The sequence below is a fragment of the Podarcis muralis genome, chromosome 3, assembly GCF_964188315.1.
Source record: "Podarcis muralis chromosome 3, rPodMur119.hap1.1, whole genome shotgun sequence".
NCBI lineage: Eukaryota > Metazoa > Chordata > Lepidosauria > Squamata > Lacertidae > Podarcis > Podarcis muralis.
This window is the reverse complement of record NC_135657.1, coordinates 81,488,173-81,509,823: the sequence shown is the minus strand read 5'-3', so window position 1 is coordinate 81,509,823 and position 21,651 is coordinate 81,488,173. Positions and strand designations below refer to the sequence as shown.

Sequence of the window (21,651 nt, the reverse complement as noted above, 5' to 3'; positions counted from 1 at the left end):
TCTTACTCCTGTGGGAACCTCTGCTGGATCTTGGTTCCCTCTGCAAAGGGAAGGAGACTTTCCCATTCATAGAGGGCTAGTTAGGATCCAAGCCACAGTTTTGTATACTTGCAAAATCTGATTGATATCTTTAACATTTCAGTTAGTACTAAGTACCGAACTGCCTGATATAATACATTCCTATTTAGTTAATTGGTGCAGTGATTTTTATCTTAATTACCTATTTGTTTGACCTTTACTGCTGCTAGAGCTTTGGGGAGTGGGAAGTAAGTTTAAAAATATGCAGACCAAACTGGCAACTTCTCCGCCTCCCCAATTCCCATTAAAAGCTTTTTCTTTCATTCCAAGTGCCAGTGCAAATAAAAAGGGGTTTATAATGTTTTGCAAGTATGCTCATAACACAGTAAATTCAGTACTTGTGGGAGGCTACTAATAATTACTCTTTCTTTGTCTTTTCTATATCCAAATTGAGTAAAATGACCAAGAGCTTACTGAATATATGAGACTTCAGGGCCACTTCAGACATGAAATTTCATACATGAAGGTTGCCTGTGTAAATAGAAGCAAACATTTCTAGATCATGTGCTTTATTTGCATTCTAACCGCAGTATTTCCCTTTGCAATCATAACAGGACACTAAAGTGAGGTTATGTGATGATGTTATGTCTTGCCAGAAAAAAAATATCATTAAACATGGTATAACAATCAAGGCAACCGAATTATAAGACTAGGGTTATGTTTATGCCATTTCCACATGCACGCTGTGTTCCATAGTAGTAGCAATTAATAATGGGCCATGCAAGCCTAGCACCGTACAAAATTATTATTTTTTAATTTATCTGACAAGAAGCTTACAATTCAGTAAAAATTGCAACATTAGTGTGTATGTGTGTGTGTGTGTGAGAGAGAGAGAGAGAGAAGTAAAAGAGGGATGAAAGTAACAGAAAGGGCTGACTGCCAAAGCGCATACATGCTTTCTGAAAGAGGTCTTTTTAATGTATTTCTTTAAAGTCTAAATTGAATTAGAGTATATTTCAACAAACAGAACATTCCAAATGGAATGACGAAAGGAAATGCATGAAATGCATGAACATAAGAGTTCTGCAGGATCAGACCAAAGTCCCATCTAGTCCACTGATGAGCCAGATGCCCATAGGAAGGCTATGAGTAGGATATGAGCACAACAGCATTCTCCAGCTCCTTATTCCAGCCTGTTGCTGTTCTGCTGGATCAAACATATTAACTAGTAGCCATTGATAGCTTTACCATCCATGAATCTCTAAAAAGTGCGTAGGATTGTAACCTTCAATGCCTAAAAGTGTGCATATTGAAATTCTGCATAAACATTTTCTACTTGTTTGTAATACGTTCTCTTTCCCGCCCCAGAAACAACCTCTGTTAGACATTCTCTGCTTCTACAAAGGTGAGAAGAACAAGAAGAAAAAGCAGTTGCTGTTGGTGGAACTATTAACATAAAATTGAGATCTTTCAAAAATTGTAGAGGAGAACTAAGTGAGATTATTTTCTCAAATGCATTGATTTGGATACTCATCTTGGCTATTCATCAAAAGCTCAACATTTCTGCCAGCTGTGCATTCAAGAATGGGCAGGTGATTGCCGTGAAACATTGGCTGTGATTCTCTTTCCCCGCTCCCCATTCTGAATGTGACAAAACTTCTAAAATGTTTTACCCTATAAATGATGTATTGGGATCCACACAATGAAGATAGAGGGTTGTATCCAACATTGCTGTTCCACTAGCACAAAAGACTTCTGTTTGTGCAATAGAATTTACTCCTCCTCTCCCCTTTAGCTCCTTGTGCACCCTCAAAATCTCCAGAGGCTTGGGGGTCCTTTGGCACAGATTTGCAGGAAGATGAGAGGAAGTGGGATTCTCATAGCGGACCATTGCCCACACATCATTAGATACAGCCCACTAATCAGGAAGCATTTGATATGCTTTTTTGTGTGCCTTACTAGATAGATCTTTTTACTTTGATTTCACAACAGACTTATTTGTGTTTCAACTAAAACTGGCAGTGGTTTTACACTTGGACATTTTATTTTATTTATTTTTAGATCTCATTATATCAGTGGCATAAACTGTCAGTTCTTTGAAAAAGCCAGGTGTCCTAAAGTTAGAATCAAAAGCTACTCTTTGATCCAAAATTAAAAACAAACATAATTCTCAAATCAGTTTGCTTGCTCAAGGCTTTTGTTAAAAAACGTGGGTTGGCAGAACTGATGAAGAAGCATCTGCTGCCATGGAGTTATGAAAATATATAATTAATACCAGTAATTTCACAGAAACACTCCTGTGAGTCTGAGACTCATTAGGTGTTTCTACACTTGAGTATGAAAGTTAGATATTGCATTATGATTTTATTTTGAATGCAAAGCAAAAATGTTAACCTTGAATATAATAACTGTATCATTAGAGAAAAATGTGCATTTTTCTAAATGGGTTTATCTCAGCACCCCAAAGCATTGCATTTACTTACTAACACATTGTGTAGACCAAGATAACCTTTTACATTTTTAATGCATTTTAAAACAGGTATAGATTCATAACATGGATGGTTGGAATTCTTCAGTTTCTGTGCTGCTCTCACAGCCTTGTCTAGATGGCAGTGTGCACCTATTCAACCTGGATAAATGCCTTTAAAAGTGTTTACCATACAAAAACAGATACTTGTAAATGTGAAAATTGTACATGCTTTTTGCCAAAATGCAGCACATGACAATGAAATCCTCAGTTAAAAAGTCACAAATGAAATGTATCTTCATTAGTATCGGGCATATGATACCCTGGACCTCTAAGCATTTTGAAAGGTAACATTTTTATGTAAGTTAACATAAGGAATGTTTATGTTAACTATGTTTAAACATTAGCTTTTAAAATAAAATGTAAGATTGTTTGTGCTAGTTTGTGCTTTTTCATTTACAAATTGTATTACAGGCCTACAGTTTGAAAGATAAAAACATAGTTTGCTGCAAGTAATAATCTATTCTGATTCCTGAATGCAGGCCAGCATGGAAAGAAGTATGCAACTGTACGAATGCATATATTTATTCTGAAATTAGAATTGGTTTGGCTATGCCTGCTTACCTAATCAAATTTAGTTACTGATAGAAATGCAGTTTCTTGAGACATCTGTTGCTTTTTGCTTTTGTAAGGGTCTGAACTAAGTTGTTCATAAAGTAATAATGAGTTCAAAATGAGCAAATACTTCTCCCATTCTGCCTGTATATATCTTTAGGAAAGGCTAATGAGAAGCTGTTCCATTGCTTGATGGAAGCTTTAAAGTACCCAATAGCCTTGTGAATAACATTAATATGTGAGTACATCCTCTAACAGGGGACGCGGGTGGCACTGTGGGTAAAAGCCTCAGCGCCTAGGGCTTGCTGATTGAAAGGTCGGCGGTTCGAATCCCCGCGGCGGGGTGAGCTCCCGTCGTTCGGTCCCAGCTCCTGCCCACCTAGCAGTTCGAAAGCACCCCTAAGTGCAAGTAGATAAATAGGTACCGCTTTATAGCGGGAAGGTAAACAGCGTTTCCGTGTGCTGCGCTGGTGCTGGCTCGCCAGAGCAGCTTCGTCACGCTGGCCACGTGACCTGGAAGTGTCTTCGGACAGCGCTGGCTCCCGGCCTCTTAAGTGAGATGAGCGCACAACCCTAGAGTCGGACACGACTGGCCTGTTCGGGCAGGGGTACCTTTACTTTTTTACATCCTCTAACAAGCTGAAGTGCTCATGTTTAAAAAGACAACTGGATGTCTCTGTATGATTTCATCGCTCCATGAAAGCTAGCTGTGGGATGCTACGAAAGACATCCAAAATTCATGTTCTTTTAAAAAGAAAACCTGTTAAAAGTACTGCCTCTCTTTTTACCACAGTCAAGTACCACAAGCATGCAAAACTCATTCTGTGTATTGGCAGGTGTGTTTTTTTAATAGAAAAAAATGTTGTTTACAAATCCATCACAATTTGTACAAACAGATTTTACGAAACAAATGTTTAAGGAGAAAGAACGAAAAGGCTAACATATATATTCATGTTCCTTATAGCTTATCAAGTCTGCAACTGGAAAGCTGCATATCAAAGAAAAAAAGTCAGAAATACTCCATTTCAAAATAAATTTCTTGGCATTTAGTGAATGCGCAAGTTATTCCCTTACAAGCAGGTTATTGGCTTTGTCGCTTAAAGCCTTGGCTACAAACAGATATTTTGAGTAAATCTCCACCTCCATTGTAGTTTCCATATGATTTCTATAAGTCATGGCATGGATCCAAAGACCAGTTTAACTTTTCGTGAGCCTAAGGTTTAGGGTTAGTCCTTTTCTTTTTAAATAGCAGTTCTTCATGTTGTGTGGCATTTGAAACTGAAGGGGATTTTTAAAATACTGCTGAATTAGGGAGGGAGGAATCATATTTAAAGCAAAAAAGTAAAAGATAAATGAAACTTAAGGCCAGGATCCAAGCAACAGGTTTTGTCCTTGGTTTGAATCTCAGTTACCCCTATTTACCAGGCAGCAACACTTTGGTTTTCTGTTCGTGATCTTCCTGCAGAACACCCACCTGTTCTACTATGAAGCACCTTTGGTCCTAGTGTGAATGAATATGGATAGTATGACAAAGTATTACATTTATTGAGATGATTAAGCTAAGATTTGATATTGTTCCCACCCACCTGTTTATTTTTTTGAGAAGTATCAAGATCTTCTGTCTTCTAAACTTGTCAAGAGAATTATTGATTTTTACAAGCCACCTGAGGAATCTAATCTTGCTGCTAAATATTGGATGCATTGATTTACTGTAATGCTGCTAGATGAGCATAGGGAGCACTTGATTCTTTTTGTCACGGTCGCACCATTCCTGTGTGATACTTAGGTCTGATGCTAATTTTGAAAACGGAATCACACATAACCTTTGTTCTGTGTGGGTGGTGTAGTGTCTCTCCAACACAATAGAACTGTTTTGAGTATTTCTTTTGAGTTTTAAAATATTTTTTAAAGGTGCTACCTTTAAGCTAAGTGATGAATTGGGATGTAGGATGGAGAGCAAAGGGGACTTAAATGCTAAAAACAGTAATACTAAAAAACGGGGGTGGCTCATGAAACCTGCCCCCTGCTTAGCCTATAGATTGCCTGGCATAATTTATCTGATTTATAATTCAGAGGGGAATGAATGTTTGTGAAGAAGAAAAATGCAACCAGGGTTGTTTCAAAAGATGGTTGGATGGCTGTTTTGGAATCTTGATTGCTATCACAGCCAACTTCTACACCTGTTTGTTCTTATGCTGTCCCTAGAAAAGTCTCTATGGACTTTCTCACTTTTAACGACTATCAATAAATGCAAGCTTACTTAGTTCTTGTATGCCTTTTGTGATTAAAGTTACAGAAGGTAGCAGTTTCAATTATTTGCTAGATGACTTAAAAGCTTAATTAGAGCAAAAACTTTGTTTTGTCTTTATCAGGGCTCTGGAGAATGTGTGTTTTGCATTTCCTTGTTAATGTCTAACATTTAAAAGCACAACAGACGAGTCTGCCATGAAACTGAAAACTTCAGTCAACAACTGCTATAATGATGTTTGTGCATTTGTATAGCTATTCTGAGTGGTTCATATTAAGTGACACAATTCTGGCACCTACTCATGAATAACTGATTTGAGGAAGTTTTAGGTCTTTCTTTTGTCTGTGCTATATGATTTGGACCATATCTGTGAACATAAGATAACAAAGACATGTTGTGCTTTACCCAAGCCTCCCTTAAATGTACTCTCAGATGCACTGAGTGAATGATTTAGGATTCATGGGTTAAGCCTAATGCAGGAGTTTTTGGATTTTTATGGTGATATTTCCTGAGATCTTTTAAAAGTGACTGATGAAATTTCGTGTTTTCTGCTTCTCTTGTATCCCTTACTTGGACTCCCTTGGGTTATTAAGGAGAATATTAGTGTATCATCTAGTTTTCATTCCATTAACTTCCCATGTCAATATTTAAATCTGTTTCCCCACCCACATTAATTTCATTAACTTCTTCTCCCACAAATTTATCCCCTTGCCTTCTAGTGTATTCATTTTTATCTTCTGCGTTCCAATTTCCCCTCCCCGCAATAAACCAAAATCAGCAGACAATTTGCTCACCAATGCTTGTATTGTTCAAAAGTGGTGCTGATTGCTGCTTTTATTATTAAGTGCTGAAGTACTGTTCCTGGCTGTGGTGCTTGTTCTACCATGAGGCTTGTGTCAGCACTTGGGACAGGTCACTGAAGACTGCCAGTCTGGCCGCTGATAGCATCACTATATAATAGCCCTGCCAGAAATTTACACTTCAGGACCATTCCCTCAAACAATGTGAACTGAAGAAAAGAGTCATGGGGGGGGGGGCATTTATGGTGGAAGTTACTTGTAGGAAGTCCAGGGACTATAAAAACCCAAGAAAAAGAACCAGATTTTTATTTTTTTTGAAAAGTCACTATTTTGCAGCAGTAAAAGGTGGGTGTGGGGACATAGAATTCTGCAGGCCATAAAATATCTCTTGGTGCATGTTTATTTTGAAGTGAATGTGATTAACTACTTGCATTTGATATGTCGGAAGTTGAAAATCAATTGTACTTGGCTATAAATGGCAATGAGAAATCCTCAAAGTGATTGGATAATTAATTGAATATGCATCGATTGTACAATTGGCTCTTCAATAATATGTGCAAATACAATTTTAAAAGAAATTGCAATGGATACTGATTAAAGATTCATAATCTTTGCCCATTTTTCAAAGCAAAATGCAGATTCACATTCCTAGATGTAAAAACCTTGAACCAGTCCATAATTTCTCTCTGGGAAGTCTTTGAAGGCTTGAATTTCTGCACCAGTGGGGTGACTTGTCTTTATGCCTTAAGGAGCTCTGAGGATGAAGTCTTGCTGCCAGAAAATTCCATCATTTCTGGCCTTCTTCTTTATATTTCAAGGGTCTGTTTGTTTCAGAGTCTTACCTATAACATAAGGATCCCAAAATCATGATGGGACCCAAGCCTTTCCTCAAAATTATGGGTCTGGTTCATTAGAAGCTTGGGGCTGCCATCCCTGCTTCTGTTTGCATTGAGGGTTATGGGCTTTGTCTTCCTACTTCTCCAGAATACTCCATGAAGGTGGTGTGAGTGGCAGGGAGGTAATAAGGAAGAATTCAGGCAGAACTTAGGTTTTTGGAAGAACTGCAAGCCCTGTGATGCTTAGCTAGCCCATGTTTGGGAGCATCCAAGATCTCCCTGTGCCTCCATCTGCCTCTCCAATTTACAGTACAATGCTATTCTTAAAAAATTTCCAGAGCCCTGCTAGATAACCTATTTATTAATTCATGGGATTGCCAGTGGGTGTATCTTAATGTCTTAATTCATTTTTAAAGCAAAACATGAACTATTTCAATAAGTACCAAAACAATTTACCAAATATAAATCCGCACCCCATTCCCCCTCCTGTTTTTCTTGTAGATTCATTTGAGATCATTTCATTGATTTAAATGCTTTTGTGTGCTAATCCAGGTAGATGGGCATGGCTCCTCCCACACCTCCGGCTATAGACCAGAACAGCAGCCTACTTGAACTTGCAATCCATATCAAGGTGCACTTGATACACAAAGACATGACTAACGGATGGCTGCTTGCTTGTACCAGCTTCTGTGATCCTCTCCATTCCACCTCTCCTTGCCAATCTAGCCTGGAGGGAAGAGGACAGGGATGAAAACGGAATACAAATGGTGCCTTGATGTCTACTTAACTTTTGGCAGGCCAATAAATGCATTTCTATCTCCACCATGTGTGTGTAATACACAAAGACAGCAAAAATGCTTTCATATATTCCATTATTTAATGCTCCTCGACGGGCCTTTTCCTAGTTAAGATTTTGTACAGTAACTCAGCCTTAAAAGGCGCTTCTGTTGCTCCGCAACAAGGAAGCAGCAAAATACAGACAGGTTTGTGAGTCATTTTCAAGTTCCAAATTATCAAATAGAGGTCTGATCAGTACCATGACTTTCAGCAGACAATGTTTTTATTCAGAAAAGGAAGTGAAGTTAGGCGTAACTTTAAATAACCCATATCGGAGGTAACCTCTCAAATTATATAGAATTTGACATAATTAAACAGTTATTTTGTCGTACTACAATTTACTGCATTGCCTTTTATGTCTACAACTTTGATGTTCATCATGGATTTGAATGGTTTATTTCAGTGAAAGTTGGCCTGCGTTTTCAACATGCAGAGTGCAATTACCTTTTTCCAGAAACCATGCAAAATGTTCTTGGTTCTCAATTTGATTACTCTTGGAGAAATATCTGTGGCACTTAATCTGGGCACTGGCATGGTTAAGCAGCAGAGAAGAACCCACAGTATTGCTACCTGTATCAAGGAAATGTGATTTTTTCAATGCTACCGGTATACCCAAAAGCAGGCAATAAAAATAAACGCAAAGTTAGTTGTGCTGCCACAATATGTAATCTTCAGTGAAAGAAAACAACTTAAGTTTCTTCAGACCACCCATAAAACATAAATAAACCTAGACTTATTCCATGTGTATTTCAACTGCTTTATATAAGAAAAGGAGTAATATAGACATCATTAAAAATTTTTTAAAGAAGGAATATGCATTTGCTGAAATTTGATCTGGTGAGATTTTACAATGCACACACGTTAAATTAAGTTGTGCTCAGGAGAGGAAAGATCCCTATTGGACCAATTATTAAAACCAATAAATTTGGGTAGCAATCTTAACCCCACTTTTTTGGGAATAAACCCCATTGAAATAAAAAAGACTTGAGTAGAGATGGTTATGACTGCTCTGTTATATAGCCTATTTTAAGGAAACCATTGTATGCTACAAGTTCAAAATGATATCCTTGCACCCATTTTCGACGGGCTCCAGAAAAATGCAATGGAAATGAAAATATGCAAATATAATAATGGAGATTAAAATCATGAAAAATGTAAATGCTCTGCTGGGTTTGATCCCAGCCCCATCTAGCACAGCATCCAGTTTCTCATAGGAAGCCCACCAGCACAATATAAAGGCAGAAACTTTCTGCCATTGTTGCTCTCCAGCAACTGATACCGTCTAGCACACCATGCATTTAGGGCACATAATTTTCCCCAAAGAATCCTGGAAAATAGTTTGCTCAGATTGCTGGGAATTGTAGCTCTGTGATGAGTAAACAACAGCTTCCAGGATAGTGTCATGTGATTCTAATGTATAGTTTGTGTGCATGAGAGCGGGCCTTTTCTGCAATGGCTCTCCCCACCCCCACTTGTGGAATGCTCTCCCCAGGGAGGCTTGCCTGGCGCCTTCATTACATATCTTTAGACACCAGGCAAAACCATTCCTCACGGAGACAGTGCCTATCTAATATGTAGCAGGAGAAAATTCCAAAAGGTAGGTGCCAAGTTCCAATATCGTACCGAATGGCTCTCCTGATAGGATAGTATCTGCAGGAGGTCCTCTTCTGTAGAGTCCAGTGATCAATTGGGTGTATATGGTAGCTGGTTCCAGTACTAGCACCTGGAATTTAGCCAAGTAACAGGCATTACGAATACCTAGTACCCAGATCTCCCATTGATGATTATTTGTGAGAAACAGGTAGTACCGTATTTTTCTGTTTATAAGATGCCCCCTATTTTTGGAGACTCCGATTTAAGAAAATTGGGGGAGATACTATCCGTGTATAAGACGAGCCCAGATTTTGAATATTATTTGAGAGTAAAAAACATAGTCTTGTACACAGAAATGTATTGTACTTATATCACTCATCCCACCCATACCTCACAGAGGACACTTGCTCCACCTGGCTCTCAGGCATTGTCAGCCCCCTTTACAGAGGTAAGAAAATGGTTTCTCCTGTATTTCCCACTGCTCTATTTTTCTTTTTGGTGATACCAAGGGTATTTTCTTGATGTTTTGTTTCAAGGAGAGCATTGTGTTGGTGGTTCTTTAAATTAGCTGTGATCCTCATTGATTTACAACAAAAAAATGATAGTTCACTAACAGAAGATAATATGTAAAGAGAAATAAAACGTAGATAATTGATCACAGAAGTAGATAAATGATACTAAAAATAAAATTAAACATAATCAAGAACAATGTAATTAAAATAGAACAAGGTTGGATAATCTCCCTAGATAATGGAACAAAAATAGTTGGTGACTCTCCAGCTTGAGTATTGTTTCTTTGTTTATAAAATAAAACTGCCAGTGGAGATTTTTGGGGGGAGACACAGAAATAGTATACTGCTGCTAGACTACTTAGCACAAAAGCATTCTCCAGGTGGGGGTAAGGATCTACATCAACGTTTGGATGCTGGGTGCCGGGTGCCATTTTGAATCAAGATGGTGGCCTGAAGCATGACTTTGGCATGGCTTTTCCTATTTTATGACATAGGTTCTACTGCATTTGAAATATGGCTGCCCAACTCAGCATGGGGGTTCTTGAGGTAAGACGGGGTCTTTGTTGGCATTTGGAAGCCAGACACAATTTTGAATCAAGATAGTGAACTGGAATGTGACCACCCATTTTGGGGCGTGATGGGTCCAATCTCACAAATTACATTATCCATTTAAGAAACATCATTTTTTGGTTTCTAAAAACCCCCAGGCAGTGACAGGCACTCCTCACTAATATCTTAATAAAAGAAATCCAAAAGGCCTACAGAAAAGAAACATTTTTGCAATCAATGTTGGTGGCAGCCTAATTTTTCTATATGCTTTATCTGAGACTATGCCATTGGAAATTTTACTTGAAAAGATGGACATCACAGAAACAAGTAAGTGAGTAAATTTGCCAAGTAAAGTAGTCTACCTGGCTTCCTTCAAGTGTAGCCAGTTAAGAAAGATTGATTTCCTAAGCACCAAACTGGCTACATTTTCTACATTTAGCTCTAAATCTTCTGCAACCATCATTTCCAGTAGCATATTTTCTCCATGGCTGCTCTGCTGAAACAATTGCACACCAATTTCTTTGAAAGACACAACTAATGATTAATGGTCTTCAAAGCAGGCAAACCAGAGAAATGCAGTCTAACCTACTACTACTACTATTATTAATTTCATTTCTATACCACTTTACATTTTAAAGAATCTTAAAGCAGTTTAGAACCTACATTAAAACATCAAATAAAACAACCCAGAATAAAACATTACTGGAGAAAGCCAAGTATACATTCAAAACAACATGATTAACAGGAAACTAAAATATTATCTTGAAGATTTCAGAATAAAAGATTGCTAAAGGAAGTCATTTGAATTATGCTGCTGGAGGAGACTCTTGAGAATCCCATGGACTGCAAGAAGATCAAACCTATCCATTCTGAAGGAAATCAGCCCTGAGTGCTCACTGGAAGGACAGATCGTGAAGCTGAGGATCCAATACTTTGGCCACCTCATGAGAAGAGAAGACTCCCTGGAAAAGGACGAGAGGGTTGGATAGTGTTCTCGAAGCTACCAGCATGAGTCTGACCAAACTGCGGGAGGCAGTGGAAGACAGAAGGGCCTGGCGCGCTCTGGTCCATGGGGTCACAAAGAGTCGGACACGACTAAACGACTAAACAACAACAAAGGAAGTCAAATATAAAATGCACATTTGAAACAACATAATTAGCAAACCAAATATTATAAGCATAGAACATATCTGCTGCTGCCAATCCTACCAATGATGGTTCATGGCAGGTAGAAGCTGTGGAAGCTCAGGCTCGATTACCTGGGTCTGAACTAAGAGAGCTCAGTGTAGTTATTTTATTTTGGGCTGCATCCTAAGACTAAGCTTTGTGGCTGGTATGGCAACCTTCTGAAGAAGGGAATTTCTCTGGCCATGGTGATAGGTACTGGAATTTTATGTTTTTATCCTATAGGGACATCAGGTGCTCACTGTGCTTATTTCTTAAGCTGTGTAGATGAACTCAGTCCCTCACCTCTGCTGCACACATACATGCAGTGAAGATTGGATAGTACTTAACCTGAGGTACCACTGTAATTTCTGTCAGAGGCAATTGTGAAGTGGTCGATTCAGAAGTGCAGGGTCCTTTCATGATAGTTACAGCCACAAACGCTTCTAAGATTATACAACCTTTAAGATCATCCAGTTTTATAATTTTACAATAATTATAATCAGGGAGATTTGCATTGATTCAAATTAAAATGGCAATTCGCTTTTCAGCTAGATCTCCTTTTTTTCTGTGCATGGGCACAGTGTTCCAGTGTCCTCTTTCAGAGTGATTTAAGGTGTGTTTTCCTTGAAGCTCCATTGTACATGAGAGAACTTGTATACCATTCTCTTGAAATAGAAGCACCTTGCGTGCCCCGTGTTCCTAAATGCTCAGCTTTGGAGCACACTGAACAACAACTCACTATTTCCCCCATGCGCTGCTCCTCAGTGTCTGATTCACCTTCCTTCGTTCTGATTGGCTCCAGTCAGCACAAAGGGTGAGAAGACTTCTTCTCAGTGGATCGCACACCATTACCACCTCTACATTCCCCGCCCCCAATCTGTCTTCATATTTGAAGAAAGCCATACATTGTCCTAAACTACAGTCAAATTTGATGTAAAGTGACTGTGGCAGTGTTACAGGATTTAGTATTTCAGTCATGTATTGTGGTGTTCCCTCTCTTTTTGGAGGAGATACTATTTTTATTCCCTTTCTGAACCGTATAATTAGGACTGGGAACGAACAGGCCATACTGTGCAAAGGAAATTTTAGCAGAGCTTCTCGCATCAGAAAAAACAGCTATGAAGCTTTGTCTGCCAAACATTTCTGAGGTGCGGATTCCAGAATGCGTATGAAATAGACAGGGCACAGATGGTGGTGCTTGGGAGGGGAGGGGAAGGCATGTTCAGGACTCCTTGCTATGGAAAAACCTTGTTTCCATCTGTAAACAACAGCAGCAAAGGTTTCTGGTTTCACAAAATGACCAGATGTCTACATGTATGGTGAGATGCAGGTGGGGAACAGAAGGTGCTTAAAAATGCACTATTAAAAATAACAACCCACTATTAAAAGAAGCTGCTACCATTTTAATGCTGACTGTGTCAAGCAAAGGAAGGAACATTCTCCAGTCTCTTTAAGACCCTTTAAGTTCTGTGTGTGACGATTCAAGTTGTGTCCTTCCATTTATGGAAGAGCTTCTGAGGATCTGTCTCTATTAATGAAAGAGAAAGGGAGGGGATTTTTGCCAATTCCACTCCCTTGCAGCCTAAAAACCTCTAGAGAAGAGGGTTCAGGAACCCTCTGGAGCAACGCTGAAGATTGTGCAAAGAGGTTTCAGGGCAGGAGGGAATCCGTGAAAATGGCCTTCCCTTCTCTTCCTTTAGCTGGCACTTCCTGTGTCACTGGAGGCTTCTGCTAGATCCAAGACTCTTCCATGTATGGAAGAGCATCATTGGATACAACCTACTATTGGATCATTGGCATAGAAAATTAGACCAGTGTCCATCTGTAAAAATTATCTCTGTATTTAGTCATGGTATCATGGGATAACAGATATTATAAAACCGTCTCCCACTCTCCCCCATCTTGCATTACATCAACACCCTACATTTAAGGCCCTCTTACACCACTTTAATGGTCCTGGAGAATCCTGGGAGCTGAAGTTTGTTACAGGATGCTGAGACTTGTAGGTCTGTGAGGTCAGCACCCTTAACAAGTTTCTGTTCCCAAGATTCTTTGGAGGAAGCCATATGGGATCAATCCATCAGCCTCTGATGTATGATTTAGAAGGTTGATGGTTGATGGATTGCTCTAACAAGCCATGATTGTTAAAGTAGTATAAGAATGCTTTAAATGTATGGTGGGACCATACCTGATGATGTGGTTTTGTTAGATGTTGTTGGGCTACAATACCCAACAGCCCCAGCTGCTTAGGATGATGGGAGTTGTGGTCCAACAATATCTGGAAGATACCACATTGGTTACCCCCGCACTAAGCATTACACATGTTGATGCCTCTTACCATCTGAACCATCCTTCAGACCATAAACAAGACACTTCTAACACCATCAATGTTTACCTCCTCATCTTTCTGAACACAGCGTTGTTTGACTACTAAAAGGAAAGACTCAAATGTCATTTGAGTTATTATCCTTCCAAGGGGAAGGATCATAAACATTCTTTTCCCGACGAACCTATACTTTTGTCTTTCATAGACACTTGTTCAGATCAAAGAGATATTTCAGCGTTAGAAGTTCTGCACCTTAAAGGCAGTTTTGTGGTATGCATCAAACAGCTTTAAATTTCCTATATTCAGCTGTGATATTTTAAAAAAAATATCAAGATGAGAAGGAAAAAAATCTACAGTAAGTTTGAAGCATATTCAGCCCATTGATATTAATTCACACAAGTGTATATAAGGAAATCTGTTTGGCAGGACAAGAAAAATACATTTCTCAAGCTGGAGTATCTGTATCTAACAATATAATTTATTATGGATCCAGACTTGTTTTTTTAAGCCTGGGGTGGCAAGTCTCTGGGATATATATGTCCCCTGAAGACATTTTTCAGTGTCCCATGGGGCAACATCTAGAGGGCTACACCAGTATACCTGCAGGACGCATGCTTTCTGCATAAAGTGGAAAAGTGTTAAGTCTTTATCCTATGTATTCAATTAACTCTGACAGTGTTTCACTGCTTGTATAATTTATGGGCCATTTCAGTGCCTGTGATACATGCAAACGTCCTTCCTTTTTCAGGCAAGTTCCTGAAAAGGGGATTATTTTTTAATTTATTTTTAGACTGTTCTCATCACTACTGCATCCAAGGTAACATGATCCTTGAAAATTATTGTTGCTGAGACAATCCCTCTGCTTGGAGGTAAGCGAGACAATAAACAAGTTTATCTGTCCAAATGCATACCTTGCAGTAAACAGGAAGGACAAGTGAGACGCTGTATTTATCCCTTGGACATTGTTGTCCGTAGGCTGCTTCAAATGAAGAACCACAGACAGACAGTTGTAGGAAGAAAATTGAATGGCTTATTCAGGCTCCTGATATACTTAAGGATTGTGGTACAAAGGTTTATAATAACCTGTGTTTCCTATCAGCAAGTACCACTGGGAAGCACCAGAAAGGGAATAAGGTGGAGTCAGTATTATAAAAGGGAAAACTTGCAGCAGCCCCAAGAGTGCCTCCTGATGAGTGAATTTTTGGCAGTGCTGTGGAATGAGACAAATATGTTCAACTAGTTACAATGAAGGTGAAGATGCAGGACGCATTGCCTTGACTCTTAATCAGCTTCATAATATTGTCATGGAGCCAGATCTGATTGACTACAATAAGTCATTATGCTCCCTGTGTACTCCTAATTCAGCTTTATCTTTTCCAAGAAGAAAAACCAGATACAGAACAAGGAACAGCTTAGATCCAGAATAAGTGGCAAAGTAAATAACTGAGTAAAGGAAAGGGTGGGTAGGAATCATCATCATCATCATCATCATCATCATCATCATCATCATCATAATTTATTATTTATACCCCACCCACCTGGCTGGGTTTCCCCAGCCATTTTGAGCGGCTTCCAAGAAAAGATTAAAAAATCAGTCATTAAAAACTTCCCTAAACAGGGCTGCCTTCAGATGTCTTCTAAACATCAGATAGTTGTTTATTTCTTTGACATCCGATGGGAGGGCGTTCCACAGGGCGGGCGCCACTACCAAGAAGGCCCACTGCCTGGTTCCCTGCCTCTCCTGCAAAATGTTCATTTCAGTCTTAATAGAAATGCAGAGAAAACCTGAATAAATTATTATTCTTATTTATTAAATTTGTATACCGACCTTCATCTGTAGATCTCAGGTGGTTCACGACATAAAATTACAATATAAAAACCACAAAATGATAAACATAAGAACAATGTATCTCTCTGCTAGTTATAATGCCACATCAAGCAAACATAACATGCTCTACACGGGGCTGCCTTTGGAAGACTGTACAGAAATGGCAAATGGTTCCAAATATGGTAGCAGCCTGTTGATAGCAAGAGGATGCTCATAACGCCTGTGCTGAAAGATGTACATTGGCTGTTGTTTAGTTTTGTGGCACATTAAATCAATCAGGTCCAGGATATCTCAGATGAGGCTACCAGACCTGAGAGTGAACAATGACAGATGCTAGGTTGGCTGGCATTATAGCAGTGACATCTGTGCTGTGTATCAACTTGGGTTGCCTGGCTGTGGGACATTTATTGGGAGGAGGAGGAGTGAGTGCAACCCTGCTGCTCCTGCTCAATATCTCACCAGCATTTGATACCATCCACAGGAGGCAGATATAGCGCACATTGCTCCAGTGGTTCTAGAAGATAGCACTGAAAGAGTATTTATTGGGCCTCTAGTTCTTGAGCTATGGGATACCACGGAGCACAGCAAGCCTTCAGTGCTGTTTAGCATCTATAAGAAATAATTGGGAGTGGCCATTTGGGGTGAGGTGTCATCAGTTCTCCGATGAAATTAATTCTATTTCCTTGTAACATATGAATTGGGAATAGCTGAGCGGGCCCTGAATGGTGTTTGGATGCAGTGGTGGGCTGGATAAGAGGCAATAAATGGATTCTGAACCCTGGTGGATGAGTGATGCCCAGGTATGTGACGTTGGTTCCTTGTCTTCTTTGGATGGAGTTGCACTCTCCCTGAAGGAGCAGGTGTGTAGGACTCCTAGATCCAGCTCTGTCGCTGGAGATGCAGGTGTCCTTGGTAGCTTACAGTGTCTTTTACCAGCTTAGACTGGTCATTCTTGGATCCAGGATAGTTTGACCACAGTTGCCCATGCAACTCAGGGTGGACTCACTGCAAAGCGCTCTATGAGGAGCTGCCCTTGAGGTTTGTCTGGAGGCTGCAGTTCACAGTGGATGGGTTGCTTGTGGATGAAAACTACCACCAGCATGTAACACTTTGCTTGTTTGTAGGATCTGCACCAGCTGCCACTCTGCTTCTGGGCCAATTCATGCTTTTGGCCCTAACGTATGAGGTGCTTTACAGCTCAGGACCAGGTTACTTGAGAGATTGCCTTATCCCTTATATCCCTAACAAGTCACTGTGTTGTGAAGGGGAGTGTTTCTTTAGATCAGGGGTAGGCAACCTAAGGCCTGTGGGCCGGATGCGACCCAATCACCTTCTCAATCCTGTCCACGGACGGTCCAAGAATCAGCGTGTTTTTACATGAGTAGAATGTGTCCTTTTATTTAAAATGCATCTCTGGGTTATTTGTGGGGCATACGAATTTGTTCACTTCCCCCCCTTCAAAATATAGTCCGGCACACCACATGGTCTGAGGGACAGTGGACTGGCCCATGGCTGAAAAAAGTTGCTGACCCCTGCTTTAGATTCTCTAAAATATTGGAAGCAAGAAGTATGTCAGAGCAGGGCCTTTAGTGTGGTTGCCCCTGTTCTGTTCAACAGCATCCCCATTGAGCCCAGGCACCTACTGTTTGTACTTTCCTGCAAATAGCTGAAGACATTTTTATTTCTATAAGCACCTGCAGGCAGATAAAAAGGTGTTCATTTTGTATTGTTTTTAAAGCTTTCTTAGGATTTTTTCTCCTACTGCATTAAAAGCTATTTTTAGCTGTTTCTATGTACAGCTGTTTGTAAATCACCTTAATTCATACATTAAACATCAACAGCTCTCTCCTTAGAGGGGTTCAGCCGATCCACAAGGCTTTGGTTTTAAGGTCAATCATCTGGGGCTATATTAGTTTAACAAGCACTTGGGGGGAGCATTTTATTGGAACCTGCTGATATAAATGGACTTGTAATTATTGTTTATACTTGTTTTTAATTTTAAAGATTTCCCGTTTTTGTTAGGTGCTTTTAAGACATCATTAACTTGCCTGTTCACTCTTCATGTTTATGGTAAAAGAGTTCTTGCAAAAGTGAATTACATTTCCTCCTAATTCCTTAGAGCTTTCTACTTCTTTACCTACTGTTCGGTGCTCCGCTCTTTACAAAGTGTCTCTTTGACTAAGGAATGTTTATTGTTTTTGTTCCTCTTCATGGTTTCACTGGTTTCTAGGGCATTGACATGTTCAAGAATAGGTTCTTAAGTACATTTCGGCCTTCCTCACAGAGTTACAATTCACGGGAACCTTAAGAAACCACAGTTCTGGGTCCCTCTAGGGATGGATGGTTTGAAAGGGTATGGGATGTTGCCTTGTCTGAGCATTGAACCCATCACAGGAGGGTTCTAAGAGGCTATGAAATGAGACCATTTTGATGCTGCATGGTCTCCATTTATATGCAGATTGTGCTATTGGAAAACCCAGAAGGGGGGTGTCAAAGAAAAACACCAGACAGCTTGTGCAGGGCCAATTCCTTGACTAACAGGTAGTCCAATGTAGAATGCAGTTCCTCTCAGCTTAGCAGTTACGCACAGGAGCAGCATAAAGTAATACAGTCCCAACAGAGAGCTTATAGCAAAATGTCTTCCTTTCCAGTGACATGTCTTTCTTGCAGCGTTCCAACACAGATTAGGTTCTAGCCAAGGGGCGGGAGGCCGAGGCAAACTTGATACGAACACAAGGGTATTTATATATTAGATTGTGCTGAGTCACTCTCTGACTTCCTCTCACAAGTTTGCTGACTCCCATTTAACCAGTTGCAGGTCCAGGACAAGCACACCTCCATTAACCATTTCTTGTCCTTTCTCCATGCATGCACTAACAGCTCTGTCTACACAATGTTTCATAGGGCAGCTTTCACATAGGGCAGCGTTCCCCGAACATGTGGGTGGAGAATAAGTGACAGGGGCTGCATGGGGTGAGGATTTCAACCTGTGTCTTCTCATTATACATTGTGTACCTTTCACCAAAAAGCGCACACTCCTTTTCCCTTCATTGTAAAATGCCCAGTTATTAATGTTCATTTGAACAGACCAAACTAGAATCACAACCGCATTGCCCTCGTTTCATAGAAGTAATTGTCTCTCCTGTCCTGTTTCTGCCCACGTGGTAAACCCTATGTTTTCTTTGTGTGTGTATGAGGCAAATTATTTTTGCATAAGGCATACATGCGACAGTGGCTGATTCAAATTGCTTTTGGACATAGATGGTCTAATGAGGAGATGCTGATGGGTCTCCCCGTTATACAATTAGTGTGTCTCATTCAACAAAGCTCTGTAGGCAGTTGAAAGGAAATGTCTAATTACCTGCTAAGCATTCAACAGGCACCCACATCCAACATTTATACTAATGAGCACATTCTCAACATTTATCCATTACACTGTTTGCTCCAATTAAAGGTTAAAGATCCTCCTGAGTGCTATTAGCAAAAGAGAGAGATGACTGATGAAAAACTGCTTTCTTCACACCAAGATATAAAATGAGAATTATAGAGCTGTCTTACACTAAGTTGTGCTTGCTTCCCATTTCTTCTTTTGCCGCCGCCTCCTCCTCCTCCTTTCTAGGATGCTCATGTCAGCTAGGTGCTGAAATGAAATCAAAATAAGATGCAGGACTTGCTTTTAGGCTAACTATCTACAATACATGAAAAGAGAGTGGAATGGAAAGACAGGAGAGATTGGTTTGGCAGAACACTGAGAGGCGAGTTGGTGAAGAGAGGAGCTAGTTTTTCCCGTTTGGGGGAAGGTGTGGGGCTACAACACCCCCAGGTCTTTGATTCTCCACCTGATTCTCCCGACTCTGCCGTGGAGCCACAGGGACCCTCCCTGACTTTTGCCACAGGACAAGTTATTGGGTGGCAGCCAACTAGCTTCTGCTCTGACTAGACCCACTGAAATTAGATAGTCATTTCCATGAGCATCATTGGATCAACTCTGAGGAAAACTTAGGCCTCGTCTGATCTATTCCTTTAAAGCAGTATCAGTCATGATTTCCCAGAAAGACTCCTGGAAACTGTAGCTTGTTAAGGGTGTAAGAGAGTTTTTAGGCGACCCCTGTTACCCTCACAGACCTACAATTCCCAGAATTCCCTAGGAAAAAGAAACCACTCTGAAAACTGTACTTCTGTACAGAAATGTATTTATGAGAGGGCAAATGGTGCAATTATTATTATTATTATTATTATTATTATTATTATTATTATTATTTTAAAACGTAAAGGTAAAGGACCCCCTGGAAAGTTAAGTCCAGTCAAAGGCGACAATGGGGTTGCGGCGCTCATCTCGCTTTCAGGCCGAGGGAGCCAGCATTTGTCCACAGACAGTTTCCTGGGTCATATGGCCAGCATGACTAAACCGCTTCTGGTGCAATGGGACACTGTGACGGAAGCCAGAGCACACAGAAACACCGTTTACCTTCCTGCCACAGTGGTACCTATTTATCTACTTGCCCTGGTGTGCTTTCAAACTGCTAGGTTGGCAGGAGCTGGGACAGAGCATGTTTCATGGCTGAGCAGGCCTGTGTGCCTCATGCCGCGTGGTGATCACCCGAATATTTCAGTATGCATCTGGTAGGCTGAAAGACAAACACTCCAATCGTTAGAAAATTGGACTTCAGCATAGGGAATTGGATTCAATGACTCACCCGTCATTCAATATCATTACTTCTCTCTCTGTTTGTTTAAATCTTTACACCCAAGGCCTCAATGTGGGTTTGCAATGAGTGAATAAAGGTGGTCAGGACCTTTAATGAATCCCATTTATCCCACTGAGTGGCCTTGCATTTGTGACACCGCAGGGAAGGAACGCCCAGTTCTTTCCCATTGAAGCTGTATGTGTGTGGCAAAGCAGCTTTTCAAAGGGCCCTGCCTGGGTACCATTGAGAAGTGACTTTGGAAAATTCAGCCCTGTCGAGTGAGGAAAATCGTCTGTTTTGGCTGTTCCAGTGGGCAGGATGATGTCATCAGGAAAGAAGGTTACATTTGAAACCTAGCTGTGACAGCAGTAAAATGCCTATAAATATATTTAAGGTTTTACTGGGCTGGCTGGTTTTGAAATCTCGCCTGAGGAATTTTGCAAACACTTGCCATTGTTTTATATACATTCTGCACAGTAGTTTTGAGGCTCAAGCACAAAAGTAGGCTACCGTCAAGTAAGTTCACAGGCCTGGCACAAAGGGCTCTGTTTTCATGTGACCTCATAAACAGTAATCAGTGGAATGCATTTATGAGCAGAGGAATACGTAAAAGGTAATAAAGTGACTAAATGTTTATATAAAGCTGGGGAAAATGAAGTAGGTTACTATTAAATAAACCAGATGGCGTCATAAAAAATACATTCAGAATAATAACTGGTATAGTTTATTTCTTATTTTTGAAAAACGAGGCAAGCAAATACGAGCGGTACAATAGTTTGCGTTTGATCATATCTGCATTTAAAATGAGGTATTATTTATTTACCACCTTGGGAACCCCCCCCTCCATTTTATAAAAGCCTTTAGTTTCATGCATACTTATCTTGCGGTTTTTAAGTTTGACTTAATAGGCTTCCTTTTCTCCTCTCCTCTCAGATGCAACCATTTATTATGACACGGGAGGGGATGTGATCTCAGCCATGCAGGAGGGATGGAAGCTGGTTGGTGTGGGGAGGATGTGGAGTGGGTGAGCCACGGGCAGGAAAAAGGATTAAGCAACACTTGCCTACTGCTTCTGTGCTTCGGATTCCCCTCATCCCAAACATGTCTGTCCTTAAAAGGGTGGGGAGCAGCGTAACACACAGGTAGTCCCACGAGGAAAGATCTATT

At 40.2% G+C, this 21,651-nt stretch overlaps 1 protein-coding gene across 1 annotated transcript in view; it reads left to right on the top strand.

Annotated features, from left to right (window-relative positions):
• BCKDHB (branched chain keto acid dehydrogenase E1 subunit beta) overlaps positions 1–2,918 on the top strand; it is a 39,006-nt gene extending 36,088 nt beyond the window's left edge. The window contains exon 11 of the mRNA XM_028722843.2: positions 1,387–2,918. The gene's annotated coding sequence lies outside the window, so the exon portion shown is untranslated. The remainder of the gene's footprint in view (positions 1–1,386) is intronic.
• The last annotated feature ends 18,733 nt before the right edge of the window (positions 2,919–21,651 follow it).